This window comes from Centruroides vittatus, unplaced genomic scaffold (genome assembly GCF_030686945.1).
Source record: "Centruroides vittatus isolate TY-2023 unplaced genomic scaffold, ASM3068694v2 contig_747, whole genome shotgun sequence".
NCBI lineage: Eukaryota > Metazoa > Arthropoda > Arachnida > Scorpiones > Buthidae > Centruroides > Centruroides vittatus.
The window spans coordinates 1,432,423-1,448,469 of NW_027122483.1; positions in this window are offsets into that span (position 1 = coordinate 1,432,423).

Consider the following 16,047-nt stretch of genomic DNA (forward strand, 5'->3'; position numbering starts at 1 on the left):
TTGCGAAATAAACGATTTTCTTTCGTAAAACACTTGCCATCAATTGCCTCCTTCGCCACAGCTCACATACGCGATTTCCCTTAGGCTCATTCTGACGCGGGATTGATTGTACCCCCCTTCCTTTTTAGCTGGAAAATCTTAAACTGGCGTTAGAAGTCGGATGTTTAAGCCCAGTCTACACCAGTGCTAACCTTACACAGTTCCCGATTCCTCCTCTTATCTCTAGGTTTAATTAACAGTACTTCCATTGAAATAAAATCTCAAACGTTTCTCTGGTGTTGTACTCAGTAACACAGCACTTCAAAGAATCTTTAAAATAATCGCCTCTTCTTTTTCGTTAATCCGAACTTTCAATTTAACTGACTTATCCATAGCATGAACTTTCTGCGTAAACTTATACGTCAAGACATTTGTCTCTTTTTATAAACACTGCAGCAGTTTCTGGCTGCTGGTTGTAGTGTTAGTAAAGAGAGACAAGAATATAGCTTCAAAGTGATAAATTATATAAAATTTAATGTCTTTTTCAATATACTACATGCAAATTTTTAAATAGAAAATTTAAAACTTAATTTAAAATTGACCCTACTAATAATTAATTATTTTTGTATCATTCGCATTACGAAAACACGTTTATTGAGCAATGTACAGCTTTATTAACCTCTTAACAGTGGAACAGTCGGACGCCGCGCTACCAGTTAGTTGTGGAGGTAAACCGTGGGAAAATTTTTAAAAATTTTCCCATGCGTTTTTCTCGTTTCCATTTAGGAAAAAAAAAATTTTAAACAGTTACGTCTTGTAAAGAAAAAATCGTTCTTTATTGTCACATAACTTTTTTATATATGAATTTTTTTCGCGGTAATTTTTTGCTAAATTTTTTTTTTCAAATTTATATTAAATTCTTTTTTGATTTTCTATCCGATACGATTTTTTCAAAAGTTTTAAATTTATTTTCAATTTTATATAATTTTTTAAAGTTTTAGGCATTTGTCATGACGATTTTTTCAACCTTCGAATCAAATTCAAGAAAATGTAATTGACAGTTAACGAATTTCATCCACAACAATAGATGACGTAAAGGTTGTTACGTTTACAACTACGACGCTTGGCGGCCTTTCCCCCCAGACTGAAATGTGGGTGAAGGTCGTCTCGTGTTCTACTTTCTGTAGGAGTGACGTAATCATTGTAAATAAAAGAAAATTTAAGTATATCGTTTATTTAAAATTTTAAAATTCGTTGTTCAAATTTACGCCGAAATATTAAAGCGGATTAAAATATTAGCATTTTGTAAATAAACTTACTTGACATATAATAAATTTAAATAAATTAATCTTTAAGAAACAACAAAACAATAAAAAAATGTAAAAATATTTTTATATTCATCTTCACATTTATAACATATGTTATCGTCATTGACCGATATTTAATTTTAAAAACAATTTTCACAATTGGCATGCATCAGAAAAAAAATGCACAACTTCCCTAAAACACACTTCATTGAGAAGGTCCGCTTCACTCTGAAAAAGCCGACAGTTTTATGTCAGAAATCGAATGTGTGACCTACTTTCTCTAACATAGTAAAACAAAGTAAGTTACAGTACAACAATACACATAAACCTAAATAAATTAGTAGCCCAATAATACATACTTTCATGTAAATCCATATGTTATATCCAAAAGTCAGTTCTCCCAAATTGTTGAAAAATAAATTATTTTCAACTTTTCTTTTTGTAAAGTAGCATATTCTGAAAAACAAGCTCTATATTCAGCGTAAAATTTCCACCTTTTATCAGTTAAAAACAACGCAAAATGTACGAATCCACGTAGTAAAAAATTATTGCAGTGAACTTCGAAAAAACCAGAAACACAGATACACCAGACTGCACTGTACAAAATTTTGCCACGAACTGATTCATATTTTAATGCACCTGTGAATAATTTCATCACATGACGAAAAGTTTTTGAATAAGTTTATTATGTGGATTCATAGATTTTGCATTGTTTTTAACGGATAAAAGGTGGAAATTTTACTCTAAATATAGAACTTGTTTTTCAGAATATGCTACTTTACAGAAAGAAAAGTTGAAAATAATTTATTTTTTGACAATTTGCGAGAACTGATCTTTGTTTGGATGTAAATGAAGGCATGTATTATAGGTTTACTAATTTATTTGTGCATATAATTATGTAGTTCTAGTTTCGAGACATTTATGGTTTTTAGTGTTTATAAGCGTGTTATTTAGACATGTCTACGAATTTAGTGCTAAAACGTAGAACTAAATCAAAGAAGAATACAAACTTTAATTAAAAAGTAGTCCCTTTATTAGCAAACTAATTTGTTGGTAGATTTTTTTACATTTAAAGTGTAATTACGTGAAACTAAATGGATGTGAACATAGAAAGTAGAACATGGCAAGACTAATAGATAAAACTATTATTACATATTACTCGATCAGAAAAATTTATACTTGAAAAATTTTGTTTTGATAATTATTGCCTAGGGTTTATGTCGAAAATATTTTTCAGTTATATTTGTAATTACAGTTAATTCGAATAGTAATGGCGCTTAAATATTTATAGGATTAATTGAAGTTTTCGAATTTTGTTTTAGGAAACTGAGGAAGGCAAGAGTATCTACAGTTGTATAATGAACTGAAATTAAGTAAATTAGGTGACTTTGTATGTTTCGATGTAGTTTTTTATAATATTACGATATACGAACTTTCGATTTTGTAAATTGTATTATACTAAAAAATAAAGTTTTTCGTTATTCTCCTACTTAATGATGTATTTATAATGTTTCTGAACTAAATAATACTTATTAAATTGAAATCCGAGCTTTACAAAGTACTATGAATATTAGAAAAGACCGTTTCTACTATAAACTACTACGTTTTACTACAGCTTACTCCAATGTTGATTCTACGAAAATTAGGTCAGACAAGGACCGTTAGACTAATGACGTAGGCTGTTTCTTTTTTCCGGTCGCATCGGTGCACTCCCAATAGCGTCATTTACAGAAGTCACACCTACTTTTTTCTGACGCGAGCCAATTAGGAATATTAATTTTTTTAACCAATCAGATGACAGCGGGAGATTTAAATTCGATTTATGTCGATAGATGGCCGTCTAAAATTTCATATTTATTTTAATTTTTTTTTTTTTATTGTAATTTCTCGAGAACTAAAAAATATTCCAAAATAAAGTTGGAGAACCCAACTACTCGTGAAAATTCTACGACTTCACGAAATGGTCCAGGTATTTTATAAGAATTTTTTAACGACTATAGTCGTCCTTCACCACTGCCACTCGATCGCCTTGGACGACTATTCTCGTCCTTCACTGTTAAGAGGTTAAGACATTACTGCAATTGTTGAATCGTCGATATTGAGCAATAAAACTGCATTTCGTTCTGATAAATGATTGAGAATTATTAGGCATGCTGATAATGGAATTTTATCTCTGAAATGTTATTAAATCATTTCTATTTTATATTAATAATAAACGTTTCTCAGATTTTTATAGACATGACATAGTTTTACAGGGATGCAAGGATGATTGATTTATCAGAGTACGCAATTAAGACTACACAATTACACAAGTTTTCGATGGGCTTCACCTATAATGGAGTCAATCAGCATGGGTATAGATTAAGGAACCAGGTTGCCATAGTATACCTATTAAAAATTGGAAACCGGATCGAATTTAAAGGATCCAGCAAAGTATTTTCTCTATAAAGCTAACTCTTAAACTTTTTTATAACTTTAATTCGCTTAGGCTTTTTATAATTTCAATCTTAAACTTCTTACCTTCACCGTCATTCCGATTCGTTCTTATAGACATGGTTGATAGCCATACATCAGTTAATCACATCGATCGCTTCTTGTACAACTCGTATTTATTTAAAACAATTGTAAGTCAAAAAGCAACGGTAATAAAACTATTCAACTAGATTTAATTATTACAATTACGCACAATGACTAGTCGTCTTTCTTTGTTTGTTCATCTTCTTTGTCTTGAAAAAAGAACAACTAACGTTCTCTGCTTTTTTTCCCCTCTGCATTTTTTTTCCTTAAAACTGCTTTCAGTTTTTCGAAATTTCTACTTTAAACTATTTATAATAATTTTTTTAAAATAAATATACGCAACATAATATTTATCGTTTTTTAAGTGTCCTACTGAATCCCACTCTACTGGAGTTGACCATAAAAGAACTTCATGCATTCTACAGAGCCATTTGTCATACCTTTTAATTATTATTTCATGTTCTTATTTCTAATAAAAGAGAGAGAGAGAGATGTCGTCGTTTATTTAATCGTTATCGCGACACGAAAAAAACATATAACGTAAAAGAATCGATAAAAAAAACAAATAGCAAATAGCACGATCCGATTAGCGAAGGTTCGTGTTACTTGTTATTTTTTAACACTTTCCTAATTTCGAAAAAAAAAAAAAAAATATACACGTATCCCCTGATTTACATGGAAGATAGGTTCCTGAGAAAAACGTGTAAATCGAATTTGTATCTTTTTGAATGTAAAATCGTGTAAATCGAAAAGTATGCAAAAAACGCATAATTTCGTTGTTTATTAATTATGATGTTTTTTCAATTTTTTAAAGGTACATAAATCAAACAAAAATATTGAAAGGCAAAAAAATATATTCTTTTATTAATTAAATACCAAGTACAAAGGAACAAAAAATAAAATCTGAAAGATTCATAAAAATGTAATGTAATTGTGTAATGTAATGTAAAAAATGTAATTAAAAATAATGTAATCGTTTGTTACTTATGAATATAAAAAATTAAAATTTTCTGGTTTAAAACTATGTGCAACGAATGCAACTTCGTGCGTATGGGGGAGTATCCTATATCGGTTTATCGGTTACTATTTGACGGATTGAAATAAAACTGTCACCTAGTATCCTAAATATCAACTATAACATATAATTAAGATGGATTGGAATATAGATGTAGATTAGAGTTAAAAATTGTTTTTTTTTTATCATAGCCAATTTATTTTCTACATATATTTTTTAAACCGTGTAAAAGCGAAAACATGTAAAAAAAGTACCGTGTAAAACGAGGGATAGGTGTATTAAAAAAAATGATGTTTAATATTTTGCCAACAGATGGCGCCAGTTTAACAAAAAAATACTTATATATAAAAATATCTTAAATATTAAAGTTATATATATAAAAATATTGATTCTCTTAAGACGTCTATAAAAACTAATATATATAAAAATCTACGTATAAAAAACGACAAATTATTTTAGAAAGGCTCGTTCAAATCGCGCGGGAAAGTATATCCGAAGGGGCAGGTAAAATGGGCGTGGTTTTGATGTCTATGAGAGTTTTTGAAAAACTAAATATCTCAAAAACGCTTGAGCGATTTAACAATTATTGCGAAATTCGTCGATTTTTAGCCCCTGCTCGATGTCTTTCCCGCGAAATCGTGAGAGATAATGGAATAAAAGTTATAAAGTCTTAAAAGTTTAACAAATTATTCCAGAGTTTCTCACCTATATACTACTTACACGTGGTACGATCCAAAAGTTCGGAAAATGCAGTAATCTACGACAACAAAAGCATGTATTTGAAGTTACAGCATATGAAATGGATTCTACCAAACCATTTCTACGTGTTCAGTTAATTTCACCCATGTCATGTGATTAAACCGCAAGCGCTGCTGTTTTTTTCCGGAGATAGTTATCTTTGTCCTGCGACGTAATCAAAGTGGAGTTTCAAAAAAAACCTCCAACATTAAATTTTGTCAGCGTTTAGGTAAAACACCTACGGAGATTTTAAACTTGCTAAGAAAGGTGTACGGTGATTCTACAGTGAAAGGTCACGGTAAAGTCAAAATGTTGGAGGTTGTTCTTGAAACTCCACTTTGATTACATCGCAGGACAAAGGTAACTATCTCTGGAAAAAAACAGCAGCGTTTGCGGTTTAATCACATGACATGGGTGAAATTAACCTGAACACGTAGAAATGGTTTGGTAGAATCCATTTCATACGCTGTAACTTCAAATACATGCTTTTGTTGTCGTAGATTACTGCATTCCCTGAACTTTTGGATCGTACAACGTATAACATGTACTGTATATTTAAATAGGATGGAGGAATTAAATAGGATAGGATAATATATTTAAATAGATAGGATTTGAATGAATTGTCACGAAATATTTTAAATATTTCGTGATAATTCATTCAAATCTCATTCAATTCATTCAAATTTCATTCAAATTCTCATTCAATTCATTCAAATTTCATTGAAATTCTTATTCAATTCATTCAAATTTCATTCAATTCTGTAATTTTATTAATTTCTCAGCTCTGTTATATATAACAAAAATAAAGTATGGCAATCAATCAAATAATAACCCGTAAGATTTTTGGACTTTAATTGTAGATTTAAAAAATATACTTTAATTTAAAGTAATTTTGTAAATAGATTATAAAATTGATATTTTAAGCTTTATTTATAACGTTATTCGTCACCTCAAATGACAAATTATAAGTATTGTAAACTTTACCTTTAATTTTTAGTGTAAGTTGCCATTATACGGCTGTTCTGTATTCTAATTTAATACATTTTGTAAATTAAAACAACAATAACAACTTTTATATGTATGAGGCTGATTCGGCATATTTGCTTTGTTTGGATATTTTTTAGAATTAAAAACCTGTTAGTAGAAATTCGTAATTACATCTCTAACGTTGGTAACTCATTTCAATACACTTAACATTGAAAGAATTAATTACTAATGAATTATTCTCTAATTATTTAAGACAACTTCTTTATATATAACTTATTTAAATACGAACAGTGTTGTATACTTGTAAGATCCGCCATACGGCGGATTTTACAAGTATACAATGCTTAATAATTTCCGGCAGTCGACTGCTGGAAATTATTAAGCGCATAAAGCGTCCAAATCAAGAAGTTTTGAGTGAAATATCGATATCATTATAAATATTCTTTATGTAACGTTCGGTGTTGTATAATAGATTAGATACATTTGATCAATAATAGAACACAATGTTAATCGATACCATTAACCATGGAAGACGGCTGTTTGTATTGTTCTCTCTTACCTTCTATGTCTCTATCCTATATATTTGGCGGCTTATTCTTCGAGCCTTGTCAATGCAGGCCACACAAAAACAAGACTAAGGCTATGCGAATTTACATTATATTTGTGCAAGGTATTTATATAGCGCACTTTATTCTATTAATTATCCAGCTTTTCCCAACAGATAAACCTATCGGGTGTAGTGCCACACACAGATTGACCGAAAAACAGAGCATGCCTTTCGTTAGATTTCTACTATTGTCAGTGGCATTTCTTTGTGGTCTCCTTCCCAAAGCCGGAACAAATCAGAGAATAATGCTTAACCAAAAGCTGTCGAGTTACGCAGGCGAAAGAGAAAAACTGTTGAGATATCAGAAAATTATCCACCTCTGTGTTGGTAGTGCATTTTTCATCGTAGCTATTATCATGACAATTACAATATCAAAATCGCTTGGTACGAAAATCGAAGTAGTCAGCGGTTATTGGCGTAGTGTAATCTGCAGCGTGTTTCTGAACACATGCGTAATATACGAATGCGGCATCGGTTTAGTTACGTTAGTAGTTGTATGCGTAACGTTTCTTGCTGTCAAAGAAAGATTCGATGCTCTGTCATTGGAGTTACAGTTTGCAAAAGTTGATTGTCCCAAACAAGAAATTGATAATTTAATAGCCAAACATGCAGAACTTTGCGAGTTTATAGATGATTTTAACGAGAAGAAAAATGAATACCTTTTCTTTATGTACGGCACGATTCTTGCGATCGTATCAACTTGCATGTACTCTGTTTTATTCCGCATACTTAACACTCAGGTTTTCACAATGACCATAGCTATTAAGATTTTATTAAGTGTAGACTTGACACTTCACGCATTTGCCATTTCAAAACTAGCAGCATCCGTAAGGATCACTTTTAATTTATATTAATATGTTAGCTATAAGCAGATATAAGAAAGACTTCTTTTTTATAATGCTTTTATTATTTACTGTTATAGGCTAATAACCGTAATAAATATAAAAATTTTTATAAAATAAAATATCTATTACTGAGTGAAATAATCGTTAGATATGTTACAAAAGTGAATTAAATTGCGAATTTATAATGTTGACGATGAATAAAAAGACTAGTCTTAAACATTTTTGGAAAAAATATACACGTTTGTATATATGAAAACGTCATATGACGGAGTGTCCCATTGTCTAGACGTCTTTTCCTGCTAACCAGACCCGAGATCGAATTTGATCAAAGAGATTTGTTTGGAGGTTGTGAGTTTCGGATATTTACTGCCTGTCCCCAACCACTAAGCCCTTCCAATATGAGTGTGTTTGAAGTCATGTTGGGCCTCGTTTCATTTAATGCACCGTAGGATAGAGTTTCCTTCAAATGTCATAAATTCTCTTAAAGCAGTCCAAGCAAGCACTTATAATATTTATACTCACAAAACTAAATAAAACAATGTTCACAAGTACAATAGTGGGTGTTAAGCTGAGTGATGCTGCAGCTTCAGATATTGGTCTTCCAGTCGGTTACCGAAGCAGGTACAAAATTAGCTTAACAACTATGGTAGAATATGAGTACAAATATAATTCAGCTGACAATATGTAATCCAAATCAACCATCACGTCAAGGATTTACATAGTTTTGTGTTTCTTTATGGCGATCGAATATTACAGTTTCTATCCTCAATGGAGAGGTATTTTAAAACTTACAATTGTCATACACGGTTCTAGAGTATTAGTGACATCGTCCGAAAATCTTTGATGAATCTTGCATGCAACATTCACATAGAACTTTTTCGGAAAATCGACGTTATACCGTTTAGAAAACGGCTAAAAGTTTTCGTTGTAGCTGTCCCACGTTTTTCTTCGTTTAAGCCAAATCACCACTCAATTAGACAATAGAAAAATCGGTGCAAAATTAAACAAATTAAAAAGGCTTTGATCAGTTTTAATAAACAGATTTTGCGTCATTATGGAATGAATTGTTTTTATACAGTAGGTTGTTGAATGATTTTTAGAAATGCTATACAAAGTTGAATAAATGACGAATTTTTTCTAAGTATAATCATGCTACAAAATTGACATTGATAGTATTTAATGAATATAATTTGTTAATATTATATACAATAATAACGATATTTTGCCTAGGCTTATGATTCATTCCAAGAAATTAGAAGACTGGGAGCTTCTTCTCGAGGTTTAGAGAATAAATTAAAGGTAAGATTATTCAGTATCATTACACAAACGAATATACACTGTACTTACATAACAGAATATATTTCTACAGATGTTGAATTTCATGAAGAAATTTCATGAGGAACAAATTGGACTGAATTGTGGAGATTGTTTTATAATGTCGAAAGAATGTCCCGTTAAGGTAAAGAATTTAATAGCAATCGTCTGATAATTATTTTAAGAATTCTTCTGATAATATAAATTCTTACTTTTTTGATAATTTCGTAAACATAAATATAATTTATACAATTTCAGATATTTGAAAGTCTTTATGGTATATTCGACATGCTCTTACAAATTCGTGATATTTTAATTGGGAAAACGAATAATTGCATTGTCTCTAATTATAATGTAACTACAACTGAATCCTTGATCAATCCATAAAATTATATTTCTGAAATTACTCATATTCTTAATGTATAAGAACAAATTTAATAAGTATTATAGACAATTGTCTAACAAGTAAGCTAATGTAATATTGAGTAAATGAGAGAAATAGCTTCAACATAAATCCTGTTTGTAGAGGATATTGTACTTAATACCTGTCTGAAGAAGCTCATTAGTTTGTAATAAATCTTAAAAACTTGTTAGTAAATATGAAAAAATAAGAAAATCGATAGCAATTTAAACTAGTAATATAGTAAACATTAATTAATTCAGTATGCTATTTACACCTTGCAAAGAATTTATAACCAATTTGTTGGACTCGAATTTATAGGTTTATAAAGTAGTATATCGGATAATAGATTATCTTATTATATTAATTTCAGAACTTAAAAAAGTACGGTTGGTAAATTATTACGTTTAAATAGTGAAATACAATAAAATTAGTTATTTCGTATTTGTTAAATTGGCATTTTTAATGAATATTTGTACATTCCGAATCGTTAAAAATAAACATTTTCCTGTCACGCGCATTATAATCTTTTGGTTTTGCTACATGGGTATCAGGTGCGTGGGAAAGCAATCTTCAAAAGCTAATAGCAGTCATTCAGGAAATACTGCATTTTAAATTAACTTGACAGATCACAGGACAGTGCATTGAGGGCTAAGAGTGAAAAAGAGGAGAAGACAAAAGGTGGTAGCTTCAAGAAAACATGGTTGTTTAACTTAATACGTGCATTTTATGATAATTTATTTGTGATTAAACGAAATATAAATGGAATTTTATTAATAAATCTAATTTTCTTTATTTTGATTTTTAGTCACACCTCGTCCTATATGCGAGACCGTCTTATACGCGAGTAAATACGGTATTTTACGTGTAACGTTTATTCAAAGATAAATATACAATATACTGTACATTGTTAAGGAGCATGAACCATCATCATCTTTTCTTCTAACACGGAATAAACCAACTTGCAATGCGAATTCGATTTGCAAAACACAAAACAAAACAAAAAAATCACAGATCATAGCGTGAAGGAGCTTGAGCACAATCCGGGACTTCTTCTCTCCTCTTCACTCGTTATGCAAAACATCGCTCGTTAAGCGAGTCATTTTATAGAAATTTGATTTGCTCGTTAAGCGAGGTTTCGCTGTATTTGAAAATAAGCCGTTAAAAAGATTGAATGATATTGATAACAGAAAAAAAATGAAAAAAGTTGTGGTTCATAATTTTCAGGATTTTGTTATTCGAAGAAAGTTGAAAACACGAAAAGTTGATTTTTTTAAAAAAATATTAAATTAAAGTTTATGTATATTTTCTTTGTAAGAATATTTTTCAGTTTCGTCCAAATTACTTGTTCCAATTTAATCGTTACAACTATTTTTGTCACAACTGACACCCGCCAATATCTGCAAGAGTTTAAAGCGTCACAAATACAACTATTAGTTTTAATATTACAATTTATAAATACAAAAGTTTACGTAATTCTATACAGTTCTATCTATTTTATGTCGTTTAATTTCTCTATTTTCTACTCTGTAGTGGTCATACTTCTCCGTCCAAAATTCAGTGAAATTTGAAAACTCTGATATATTATAAAAAGAATTCTTACACGTTTTCATGTTCTGATAAATGATTCCTTTCAGTTTCAGCACCGAAGAAGACACAGAATGCAAAGACTTTGTTAGCTACAAGAAAATAAATTATATAAAAATTAAAGAATTATTTGAATATACTACCGCGATTTCTTTAAAAGGAAGTAAATGCCGAATTTAATATACTTAAGATCTCACTTCAGAAAGAAATTTTTTGGTAACAAAATAGCATCCTCCCAAAGAAAGACCCAATGCCACTTTTCCAAATCGTTTCATGAAACTTACAATCTAGATTACAGAAACTTATATATTGAACTTAAATCTATAAATAGAAGTAACTGATAACATATAAACACCATTTTTACGCCTCACCTTCAACTTGAATTCCAGATTCAGATGGCAGCCAGCAAATTGTCTTATATCTTGAAAAGTGTTTTCCATCTGCACGTGTATATTAAATTTCATTAGATTTCGTGTATGACACTACATTCAGCGAAGTTGGTTACATACACAAATAGGACATTACTGTTACTTACCGTAAATGCGAAACAAGGTAAAAGGAATCCATATGCGAGATTAACGAAAGATAACGTTATTGTCAGTCCAAAGATAATATATTGAAAGGATTTATTCGGCTTTACATACAGATGAATATAATAACATATACTTGTTCCTAAAGTGAGACAAAAGTAAATCCCAACGAACAAGTCATTCGTTTTGTTTGCAGAAAGGGCTGGCAGAATTACAATTTAATAAAAAGTAAAAATTTATTACAGATGGATACTAGTCCAATCTTCACTGCTTGCCATGTCCAATCACCAAAAACAACTATTTCCATTGCAGAGACAACCTTTCTTTAGAGGCTATACCTCTGCACAAATATGCAAAACAGTTTAAAATATCCACTTCTAAAGAAAGGTTGTCTCTGCAATAGAAATATTTGTTACTGGTGATTGGACATGACAAGCAGTGAAGATTGAAGTAGTATCCATCTGTAATATATTTTTCTTTTTATTACATTCATTTTGTTGTTTAATCGTAAAACAAATGTCCATAATTGTTCGTAATTGTTCATGAATTTTTTCAGTTGCAGTTTTGTATCGTTTCCCCTTATTGCAGATAATTCATTGGATAATTGTTGAAATTCTTGTAATGCCACAAATACATAACATTCTCCAGACATCAGAATACACGCGATTTCCGCAATTAAATAAAGTAACAACGTTCCAAATTGCAAACTACAAAATAAAGCTTCTGTCTTCGAATATCTTTGTTTGTAGAATAAAGGATATAATAAAAAATAATTTAACATCATTATCCAACTATTCACCATTGTTACGAATACAAAGACAAGTAAATTTAAATCGTTTATTACATCGGGTATTTTTTCGTTACGAAAAATTACGTTTCTCAATTTAAAGTTTAAAGAAATTTTGTTCTTCAGAAAAGTAATCGTCGAAGCAGAGAAGAAAGACAAATTCAAACACGAAATTTTAAGTACGATTATTGAATCTCCTTCAAATGTATAACCTCAAATGCAAGGTGCGAATTCGCTGCATTCTGGAATCGTGTGCCATAAGATTAAAATGAAAACTCCCAACAGAAAATTTCGATTACAGGAAAATAAATCGAAATTTCTATTGCTTTTGTAGGTAAAAATGATTTCAAACATTGACAGTTACACGGAATATGCGGTTGTAATGCAAGAATCAAACGAATATTGTTTAGTGGGCTCGTCAGACAACACAGACGAATCCCTTTTTCCATGTTCGAAGACATTTCGAAAAGAAATCAGACCGCCGTGAAATTCAGTGATTAAATATTCGAAATCAGTAATGTCTTAATTATATTTTGCATTTTAATTATGCGTAAATGTGTTAGAAAAAATTGATTACTCTGCGTTGAAATTTATGTGAGGATCTGAATTATTGGCCTACATTATGTTTTCCGTGTTATGTCATGACATCATAGTTTGTCGCCTTTTTGTCAACTACATAGCGACTAACTGTCAACTTTTACACATGAGGGCGAACCATCCGTTCGGTTCTAAGACGCCTAAACGACGCTTTCTCATCACCTCTCGACCTAAGTTGCATCGAAAGTAAAACTGCACCTCAAAAATTCGTCAGTGCCGCCTCGATCGACACTCGCCAAGTTCCTAATTTCATAGTGCGCCATATCCTTTGTGTAGGTGTAAAATTCTGTCCCTAGATTAAATCTGCCGTCCATTGGATTAATCGCCGACTTAAGTGGACTAAGGTTATCGTCAGCACTACGAATTTTGCCATTCACCCTTCCTCTTGCCTATCGGACTAATCGTACTAACAGATCAACCAACCTCAGCTTTAACAAGGTATTTATCGCCACGCGGATCTTATGTAAACTCTCTCTCTCCAAGAATCGCGACGTTAGGCCTATCTCCCCTTTGCTATTCTTTGCATGTAAAGTCATGCTCTGTGTAAATAAACGTTGTACTTTAGCTAACGAGCTCTCTATTACTTCTGGTGCATTGTCTCTCCCTCCATCCCGAATCCGATCGCTCCGTAACGCGACCGCTCGCGTGTCCGATTTTTGAACCGCCGCGGCTTCCGTGTCAGCTAAGACACGGTGGTGTCAATCCTGACGAGGCACCAAAGAGGTGCCGACCCCCAGGTCACATTTACGATCTTTTGCAGAAATTAAAGTTTCGTTAGCATACATAATCAAGATACGCGTAATTAAATTAAATTGATTTTCAGTTTGTCTTCTGTTCTTTTCTTCAAAAATTTCATACTGTGTATGATCGAGAATATTGACTAATTCAGTGGTTCCTAATTTTTTTGATTCTCTGCGCCCTTGCTAAATCCAGATTTTTCCAAGGCACCCTATGCAATATTCTAACAAGTACAATTTGCGAAATAGCCAATGCTTTTTTAATTTATAAAGCACCATTAATACAGATACCAATGCATTTGGCCCGCTCCAAATTATCTTCGAATATAAAATTATCAACGATACCGAACAATTCGTGAATTTTAGCACCAGCAGTAATACTTTTACAAAAGAGAAAGTCTTATATAATGTTATTACTATCTACAAATGGTACATAGCAAATAAAATGAGCATCATAATTATTATCTGTGTCTCCATCCAGCTGCAACCCAAATTTCTTTTCCTTTATTTTTTCAATTAACTGACCATTGGAGGTCCTTCCCTATTTGCTGTATTTTGCGAGTGAGGGCGTTATTAGACAAAGGGACTTTTGAAAGCTGCTTCCCTGCACATTCACCGATCATAATTTTCACCATATCTATAGCAGCCGGTCGAATGTTTTTCTGCGATGGTATGAGGCTTTTTACATTTTGCGATTCTATTACTTTATTACTGAGTTAATGATTTGCACCAGGTCTGCTGGATGTCGCATCTTATCACATTGAATTGAAAGCGGAAGTAAAATTACGAACATTTTATATTATTTCGCGACGCCCCTGTGAGGACACCGCGGGGCCCTAGGAAGCTGCGGTGCACACTTTGGGAACGGACGGACTAATTAATGTTTATGTTCTTGCTTGATTGAATATTTTTTAAAGTAATTTAAATGAATGAATGAATAAATAAATAAATAAAAAGAAATGAGTATTGTCAGTTTAATTCTAATCATCCCGTATTCTAGAAATTATTATTTTAGATGACGTCAAATGAATTTTACGATACATCGATGCAAATTGCATATTCATCTTAGTTCAGGATCTTAAGAAAATAATAAAAGTTGTGTATTCTTTTAAGAAAAAGTTAATTAATGAAACTTATGAGTTAACGTTTTCAATTTTATGTGTTCTTTTAAATAATGCATTATAGTTTTCTCAGTTACAATTTTCCAATGGCTTCAATTCATATACACGAAGAAACAGTGTGCAACAGAACTAACGAAATAGTTCATAAATATTCATTTTTCTCCTCTTGTTTTATTTATATTTACACCTGTCAGTAGCCGAGTGGATAAAACATCTCTTCACGTTGGTGGTTTCTATCGAGTTCGCTTCTGGCCGACTTCTAGAACACGTTGCGTTTTCCAGGTTTTTCACATTTGTAACACTTAAATAGGGACCAGTTTCACATAAAAGTTCTCCCGAGAGGTGTTCCTCTATACAGATCGCTTACGTGTCGATGTATCCAAATAAATTAATCTACAATCTAGCTCTGAAATAAAAATATTATGCTGTTGTAATTGCAAATGCTAATAACATACACTCATTATCTTTGGAATAATTTTTATTACTGGAACCTATGAATGACCATTAATTAAGAAAAGGAAATATTAAACTAGCCATACATTTTTTTCATAAATTTATTAATACATCAAACATGACACCTGAAACATAAATAATTACTGTATACCAACATAAACATCGTATTTCAAGCTTTTAGTTAATTTTCCAAAACCTGGATATACACTAGAACCGCGGACAATTTTTGATAATTAACTCTGGAAATGATGGTCATTACAATTAATTTGAAAGAATATATTGAAATTTCGGTGTATTTTTCTGTGTTCATGAAAATATCCTCAAAAGTTTTATTTAATATAAAGTTTAATAACTTTAATTACAGTAGACTCTCCCATAGTCGAACGAATCTAGACGAGAGTAACCGGATATGAGAAAATTCAGGATAAAAGAGTGTGAAAAATTTGAATAAGACTGTATGTATAAAAATGTTTATTTTGACTTTGACGCTTACTTTTGACAATTACAATTACAGTCAAGTTTGAAA